Source organism: Amblyomma mixtum, chromosome 10, assembly GCF_055824585.1.
Source record: "Amblyomma mixtum isolate Tamu chromosome 10, ASM5582458v1, whole genome shotgun sequence".
In the NCBI taxonomy this organism is placed as follows: domain Eukaryota; kingdom Metazoa; phylum Arthropoda; class Arachnida; order Ixodida; family Ixodidae; genus Amblyomma; species Amblyomma mixtum.
In genome coordinates, this window is record NC_143021.1 from 39,695,418 (window position 1) to 39,703,363 (window position 7,946).

Genomic DNA, 7,946 nt, shown 5'->3' on the forward strand with positions numbered 1-7,946 from the left:
TCCTGCATAATACGGGCCTAGCCTGTAGAATACAGGACTGTCCTGTATGCCGGTCTGAATTTTAAACCGGAACCGCATACCGGGTTATTGTACAGGATTTGCGATACCGGATTACCGGAGTATCCTGTACAAAACAGGAGAGTCCTGTATTATTAAGGACTGCCTGCACAGAAGGCATGGTCCAGCAATGGAATTAGTGATAAGATATGTAGAAATATGCCATACTTTGTTACTCAAGCCCTTGCCCTTTGCTGCTGGTTCGAAATTAAGGAAATGCAGTAAAGTTTGGCTACAAAAATTTTTAAGGGTGAGATATATTTTTCTATAAAAAATACATAACATATACCCTCTCATTTGTATACAGGTTGCCTATCCGACCAGCACACCTCACCTCAGGCACAGCAAACTACGCTGAAAGAAATCGAAAAGGCACCCATGTCAGGATTTCGGCATGCAACTGAACGTGTAATGCGCAAAAAAAACTGGCGAACAAAGCTTTGCTCCTGCGCAAAACTGAATGGTGAGTGTGTTGCTAGTGTGCTACATTTTTTGTCAATAACATCTTGGGTCGAGGATTTTTCATTCAAAACTGTTGATATTTTTCCTGCGACACTGTGCTGAGAGGTGACTGATTTTGAGAGAGCACAGAATTCAGTAGATTATTTCAATAGATACTGTGAAAACTTCTGCATATCAGCCTGTGTAGTTAGGTAGAATCATGAGATGTGTCTTTAGGTTAACTTGGGTATTCTTTGCCTGCTAAGTCCTCACGTACCTCTCTTTACTTGGCCGTCTGTTTGTGGTGGTTTTACTCCTGGAAATATGTACATTTACTTGTGCAAGGGTTAATTCCTTGCCGCAAGTACCATTTGGTGCCAACACCATGTGAAGGAGCTGCAATTTGTATATTGTGCTGCCAGTTTTTTTTTCAAATGCAGACAGTGATTGAAAAAAAAAGGTGAACTGAAAGAAGTGTGGATATGTATTGGCTCTTTTTTGTCTTCCTTCCAGCAAGGCAGCCTATTTCAGCATTGGCCCAGGTGGCAGGATTTCTGCTTTACATGTATACATGACTCTTCTTTTCGATGACACTATAGCAGAACCGAAAAGAAGACTGCCTAGAATGACAAGCCAAGCAATATCTTGAAAATGCGTCATTTTATTGATACCTAGCAGTTGTAGTATACTTAAGTGTCTAGAAATGCGATGCTTTGTGCATGAACAATTTTTGTTCTCTGACCAAGCTGGGCATTTTGTTGCCCGTCTGAAATTTGCTTGTATCGAGCTATACTTGCTGTTTTGGTGTCTAGTCCCACTATGCTTGTGTAAATTTGTTCCTGACTGCTACTACTAAACTTATTTTTCACCCCCATAGTGCGTTTGTATTGCTGTCCCAGCAAAAAAAAAGAGGATATGTGGCATTTTTCAAGCGCTAAGACAACGAGGACGATGAGGGAACAGACAAGGACGAGCGCTACTTCGAACTGTTTATTTCGTAAAACCGCAAGTGCTTAAAACAGTTCTCGAACGCTTTTATGACACGGCAGTAAATTGCACGTGCGCGATTACACAGTATAGCTACCGAGACTAACAGAACTATGAAGATATAAGGGCACGATTACGTTGATACCCTGAGGAAGGCAAGTTCTTTTTTTGACATTGAAATAGACGGTGAGCTTACACAAGTGCTACCCAGTGATGCTATGTTCTGTGCTTCTATAATCTCTCGGGTTAGTTGATCGCGACTACGTCCGATGATGTGGCACTGATTTAACAATGGAGTACAATTACGGCACTTACTGCAGTGAATGGCTAGATTGCTTCCGTAGGAATTTTTAACATTGTTGTTGTGCTGGCGTAGCCGGTCATTGAGACAACAGCCCGTTTGCCCAACATACTTTTTGCCACAAGATAGAGGGATGCAGTATACAACACAGTCTAGACAGTCCACGTACGCTGTTTGGTGTTTGATGCTACATAATTGTTTGACAGAAGAGTAGGATTTCGTCAGCTTGCAAAGCTTGTTAAGCTTGTTAGGGGCCGTGAAAACAACTCTAACATCTGCTTTCTGCGCTACCTTTTTCAAGTTGTGGGAAACAGTGTGCACGTAAGGGAGCACAGCAACCTTTTTTCTTTCACTAGACTGATTTGCGATTTCGTCACGACCGTTCAGGTTTCTAAGGACGCGTTCTGCTATCGAGACCTGAAGTGGAACCGGGTAGCCAGCGGCGGATAACCGGTTCACTTGTTTGCGGAAACTACGGGGCATGCAGTGGTGGCAAGATTTTGTCAATGCGTTTCTGAAACAAAGTGCAATCACTCCTCGCTTTACCAGCTTAGAGTGGGCGGAGCGGAAAGCTAAGAGGGGTTTATTGCCGCGAGGTTCGTAGCTCCAGCAAACGTGGTTGTCGGTGAGTGAAAAGTTAATATCGAGGAAGCGGATTTCCCTGTCAGAAGGTAGTTCATGGGTTAGTTTTGGTGGGCTGAGATTATTCTGGGAGGCTACTAAAATCTGGCTAGCTTCGTGTTGAAGGGAGTTCTGGTCACAGTCAATAAAAACTAAAAAGTCATCCACAAATCTAAACACCTTAAAAACCTTTGAACCCTCCAAGTACCGCTGGAGGGCTCTGTCATGGTAGCTTAAAAACAGATCGCTGAGCACCGGTGCTATACAGGAGCCTATACATACACCTTCCTTTTGTAGGAAGGGTTGGTTGTTCCAGGAAATAAAAGTATTTTTCAGGTAAAACTGCAAAAGTTCAAGAAAGCCGCTACACGAAACCCCGGCATCATTTTGGAAGGGGACAACACCGAAGTGGTCGATGCTGTCTTGAACATATTCTAGTAAAGAAGCATGTGGCAGTGAGTAGTATAAGTCTTTAACATCGATTGAAAAGGCCTGGAGGCTCTTGTCGGGATGGGATGAAACAAAGTCTAATACTTCTTCTGAGTTCTTAACCACAAAGGGGTCGTCAATGCTTAGCAGATTTAGCTTTTCTTGAAGAAACAAGGCCACACACTTCTGCCACGCCCCATTCTCTGAAATAATCACCCTTAAGGGTACGTCAATCTTATGCGTTTTTGCACTGAAAAAAACATCGAGGTGGTTCCGCGGACAATTCTGAATGCCCCTGGTTAGTTTGTCTAGGCTGAGCCTGGTGCACAATTTTTTAGCTTCGGTTTTCCGCCTAGAGAGCGAGATCTCAACGTGGGAATTGAAGGTGGCGGAGATAGCCTCCAGCGCTTTGGCGTTGAAACTGTCGTGGGAGAAGACAGCAAAGCCGCCTTCCTTATCTGCCGGTATAACACACATGGACTGTTCCAACAAAAAATCTGCAACGCGTTTCAGGGGAAGTTTGGATGGATTCGTTCTGCTGCGGTTGAGGACATCAATGCCGTCCAAGGTGCAACGGCTGGCCTCGTCGGAGTCTGGAGCTAACTTGGATACACGACGTACCATGGACAGAAGCTCATGACCTGACTTTTTCGTTTCGTAGGCGAACTTGGGGCCAAGAGCCAGGACGTTCTTGATGTCTTCTGGCAAAGCCAATCCCTCGGGGTTATGCAGGGTGATCTTGGCTTGTGCTCGGGCGGCGACCTGCGACCGTAGAATCTTCAGCTGCTGCTGCCAGATGGCCTCGGTAGCTCGAGAAGAGAGGCGCTGGATTTCCCGAATAAGGCAAGCAGATTTTGACGAATCCGCTGGGTCATGCAGCTGCATAGCCAGGTGGCTTCTGTAAAGCCGAGCTTGTTGATGACATTCTGCCCGCAGGATCTTGCATATCCTTCCGGAGTGCCCAACAGAAGGAACAAAGCCTCCGAGCACGGTGATGACGTCCTGGGGAAGGATTTTTTCTCGGATGCCGAAGGCAAGCGAGCGTGCTCTGCATGTCCCTTATCGCTGCAGTGACATGCAGAGCACGCTCGCTTGCCTTCTGCATCCGAAAAAAAATCCTTCCCCACGACGTCATCACCGTGCTCGGAGGCTTTGTTCCTTCTGTTGGGCACTCCGGAAGGATATGCAAGATCCTGCGGGCAGAATGTCATCGACAAGCTCGGCTTTACAGAAGCCACCATAACCCAGAAGACAGCATAATCCAGGCCTGTAATTACTCCCTGTAATAAGGGAGTAATTACTCATTGGCATCCACCCAAGCGCAGCCACACGGCTGCAAAGGAAAGCTATACAGCTTTCTCAGAAACTTCGTAGTTAAAGAAAAATTCGTCCTGGTCCAGGGGTTCGAACCCGGGACCACCGCTACACCGGAGCAGTCGCTCTACCAACTGAGCTAACCGGGACGGCAAGCTCATGGTAGGGCGAGAGCGAATTGATCAATAACTCGAAGTGGGAACAGTGTTGGTCAAATGTTTAGGGGAATCCCCCAAGGTGGAGTAAATTTGTAATAAGGGAGTAATTACTCATTGGCATCCACCCAAGCGCCGCCATACGGCTGCAAAGGAAAGCTATACAGCTTTCTCAGAAACTTCGTAGTTAAAGAAAAATTCGTCCTGGTCCGAGGTTCGAACCCGGGACCACCGCTACACCGGAGCAGTCGCTCTACCAACTGCGCTAACCGGGACGGCAAGCTCATGGTTAGGCGAGAGCGAATTGATCAATAACTCGAAGTGGGAACAGTGTTGGTCAAATGTTTAGGGGAATCCCCCAAGGTGGAGTAAATTTGTAATAAGGGAGTAATTACTCATTGGCATCCACCCAAGCGCAACCATACGGCTGCAAAGGAAAGCTATACAGCTTTCTCAGGAACTTCGTAGTTAAAGAAAAATTCGTCCTGGTCCGGGGTTCGAACCCGGGACCACCGCTACACCGGAGCAGTCGCTCTACCAACTGAGCTAACGTGGGACGGCAAGCTCATGGTAGGGCGAGAGCGAATTGATCAATAACTCGAAGTGGGAACAGTGTTGGTCAAATGTTTAGGGCAATCTACCAAGGTGGAGTAAATTTGTAATAAGGGAGTAATTACTCATTGGCATCCACCCAAGCGCAGCCATACGGCTGCAAAGGAAAGCTATACAGCTTTCTCAGAAACTTCGTAGTTAAAGAAAAATTCGTCCTGGTCCGGGGTTCGAACCCGGGACCACCGCTACACCGGAGAAGTCGCTCTACCAACTGAGCTAACCGGGACGGCAAGCTCATGGTAGGGCGAGAGCGAATTGATCAATAACTCGAAGTGGGAACAGTGTTGGTCAAATGTTTAGGGGAATCCCCCAAGGTGGAGTAAATTTGTAATAAGGGAGTAATTACTCATTGGCATCCACCCAAGCGCAGAAATACGGCTGCAAAGGAAAGCTATACAGCTTTCTCAGAAACTTCGTAGTTAAAGATAAATTCGTCCTGGTCCGGGGTTCGAACCCGGGACCACCGCTACACCGGAGCAGTCGCTCTACCAACTGAGCTAACCGGGACGGCAAGCTCATGGTAGGGCGAGAGCGAATTGATCAATAACTCGAAGTGGGAACAGTGTTGGTCAAATGTTTAGGGGAATCCCCCAAGGTGGAGTGAATTTGTAATAAGGGAGTAATTACTCATTGGCATCCACCCAAGCGCAGCCATACGGCTGCAAAGGAAAGCTATACAGCTTTCTCAGAAACTTCGTAGTTAAAGAAAAATTCGTCCTGGTCCGGGGTTCGAACCCGGGACCACCGCTACACCGGACCAGTCGCTCTACCAACTGAGCTAACTGGGACGGCAAGCTCATGGTAGGGCGAGAGCGAATTGATCAATAACTCGAAGTGGGAACAGTGTTGGTCAAATGTTTAGGGGAATCCCCCAAGGTGGAGTAAATTTGTAATAAGGGAGTAATTACTCATTGGCATCCACCCAAGCGCAGCCATACGGCTGCAAAGGAAAGCTATACAGCTTTCTCAGAAACTTCGTAGTTAAAGAAAAATTCGTCCTGGTCCGGGGTTCGAACCCGGGACCACCGCTACACCGGAGAAGTCGCTCTACCAACTGAGCTAACCGGGACGACAAGCTCATGGTAGGGCGAGAGCGAATCGATCAATAACTCGATGTGGGAACAGTGTTGGTCAAATGTTTAGGGGAATCCCCCAAGGTGGAGTAAATTTGTAATAAGGGAGTAATTACTCATTGGCATCCACCTAAGCGCAGCCATACGGCTGCAAAGGAAAGCTATACAGCTTTCTCAGAAAATTCGTAGTTAAAGAAAAATTCGTCCTGGTCCGGGGTTCGAACCCGGGACCACCGCTACACCGGAGCAGTCGCTCTACCAACTGAGCTAACCGGGACGGCAAGCTCCAGGTAGGGCGAGAGCGAATTGATCAATAACTCGAAGTGGGAACAGTGTTGGTCAAATGTTTAGGGGAATCCCCCAAGGTGGAGTAAATTTGTAATAAGGGAGTATTACTCATTGGCATCCACCCAAGCGCAGCCATACGGCTGCAAAGGAAAGCTATACAGCTTTCTCAGAAACTTCGTAGTTAAAGAAAAATTCGTCCTGGTCCGGGGTTCGAACCCGGGACCACCGCTACACCGGAGCAGTCGCTCTACCAACTGAGCTAACCGGGACGGCAAGCTCATGGTAGGGCGAGAGCGAATTGATCAATAACTCGAAGTGGGAACAGTGTTGGTCAAATGTTTAGGGGAATCCCCCAAGGTGGAGTAAATTTGTAATGAGGGAGTAATTACTCATTGGCATCCACCCAAGCGCAGCCATACGGCTGCAAAGGAAAGCTATACAGCTTTCTCAGAAACTTCGTAGTTAAAGAAAAATTCGTCCTGGTCCGGGGTTCGAACCCCGGACCACCGCTACACCGGAGCAGTCGCTCTACCAACTGAGCTAACCGGGACGGCAAGCTCATGGTAGGGGGAGAGCGAATTGGTCAATAACTCGAAGTGGGAACAGTGTTGGTCAAATGTTTAGGGGAATCCCCCAAGGTGGAGTAAATTTGTAATAAGGGAGTAATTACTCATTGGCATCCACCCAAGCGCAGCCATACGGCTGCAAAGGAAAGCTATACAGCTTTCTCAGAAACTTCGTAGTTAAAGAAAAATTCTTCCTGGTCCGGGGTTCGAACCCGGGACCACCGCTACACCGGAGCAGTCGCTCTACAAACTGAGCTAACCGGGACGGCAAGCTCATGGTAGGGCGAGAGCGAATTGATCAATAACTCGAAGTGGGAACAGTGTTGGTCAAATGTTTAGGGGAATCCCCCAAGGTGGAGTAAATTTGTAATAAGGGAGTAATTACTCATTGGCATCCACCCAAGCGCAGCCATACGGCTGCAAAGGAAAGCTATACAGCTTTCTCAGAAACTTCGTAGTTAAAAAAAATTCTTCCTGGTCCGGGGTTCGAACCCGGGACCACCGCTACACCGGAGCAGTCGCTCTACCAACTGAGCTAACCGGGACGGCAAGCTCATGGTAGGGCGAGAGCGAATTGATCAATAACTCGAAGTGGGAACAGTGTTGGTCAAATGTTTAGGGGAATCCCCCAAGGTGGAGTAAATTTGTAATAAGGGAGTAATTACTCATTGGCATCCACCCAAGCGCAGCCATACGGCTGCAAAGGAGAGCTATACAACTTTCTCAGAAACTTCGTAGTTAAAGAAAAATTCGTCCTGGTCCGGGGTTCCAACCCGGGACCACCGCTACACCGGAGCAGTCGCTCTACCAACTGAGCTAACCGGGACGGCAAGCTCATGGTAGGGCGAGAGCGAATTGATCAATAACTCGAAGTGGGAACAGTGTTGGTCAAATGTTTAGGGGAATCCCCCAAGGTGGAGTAAATTTGTAATGAGGGAGTAATTACTCATTTGCATCCACCCAAGCACAGCCATACGGCTGCAAAGGAAAGCTATACAGCTTTCTCAGAAACTTCGTAGTTAAAGAAAAATTCGTCCTGGTCCGAGGTTCGAACCCGGGACCACCGCTACACCGGAGCAGTCGTTCTACCAACTGCGCTAAC

General features: G+C 47.5%; 1 non-coding gene across 1 annotated transcript; it reads right to left on the reverse strand.

Annotated features, from left to right (window-relative positions):
• Positions 1 to 7,315: 7,315 nt before the first annotated feature.
• Positions 7,316 to 7,389, reverse strand: TRNAT-GGU (transfer RNA threonine (anticodon GGU)). The gene has a single exon. It is a non-coding gene; the product is annotated as a tRNA-Thr (tRNA).
• Between the last annotated feature and the right edge of the window lie 557 nt (positions 7,390 to 7,946).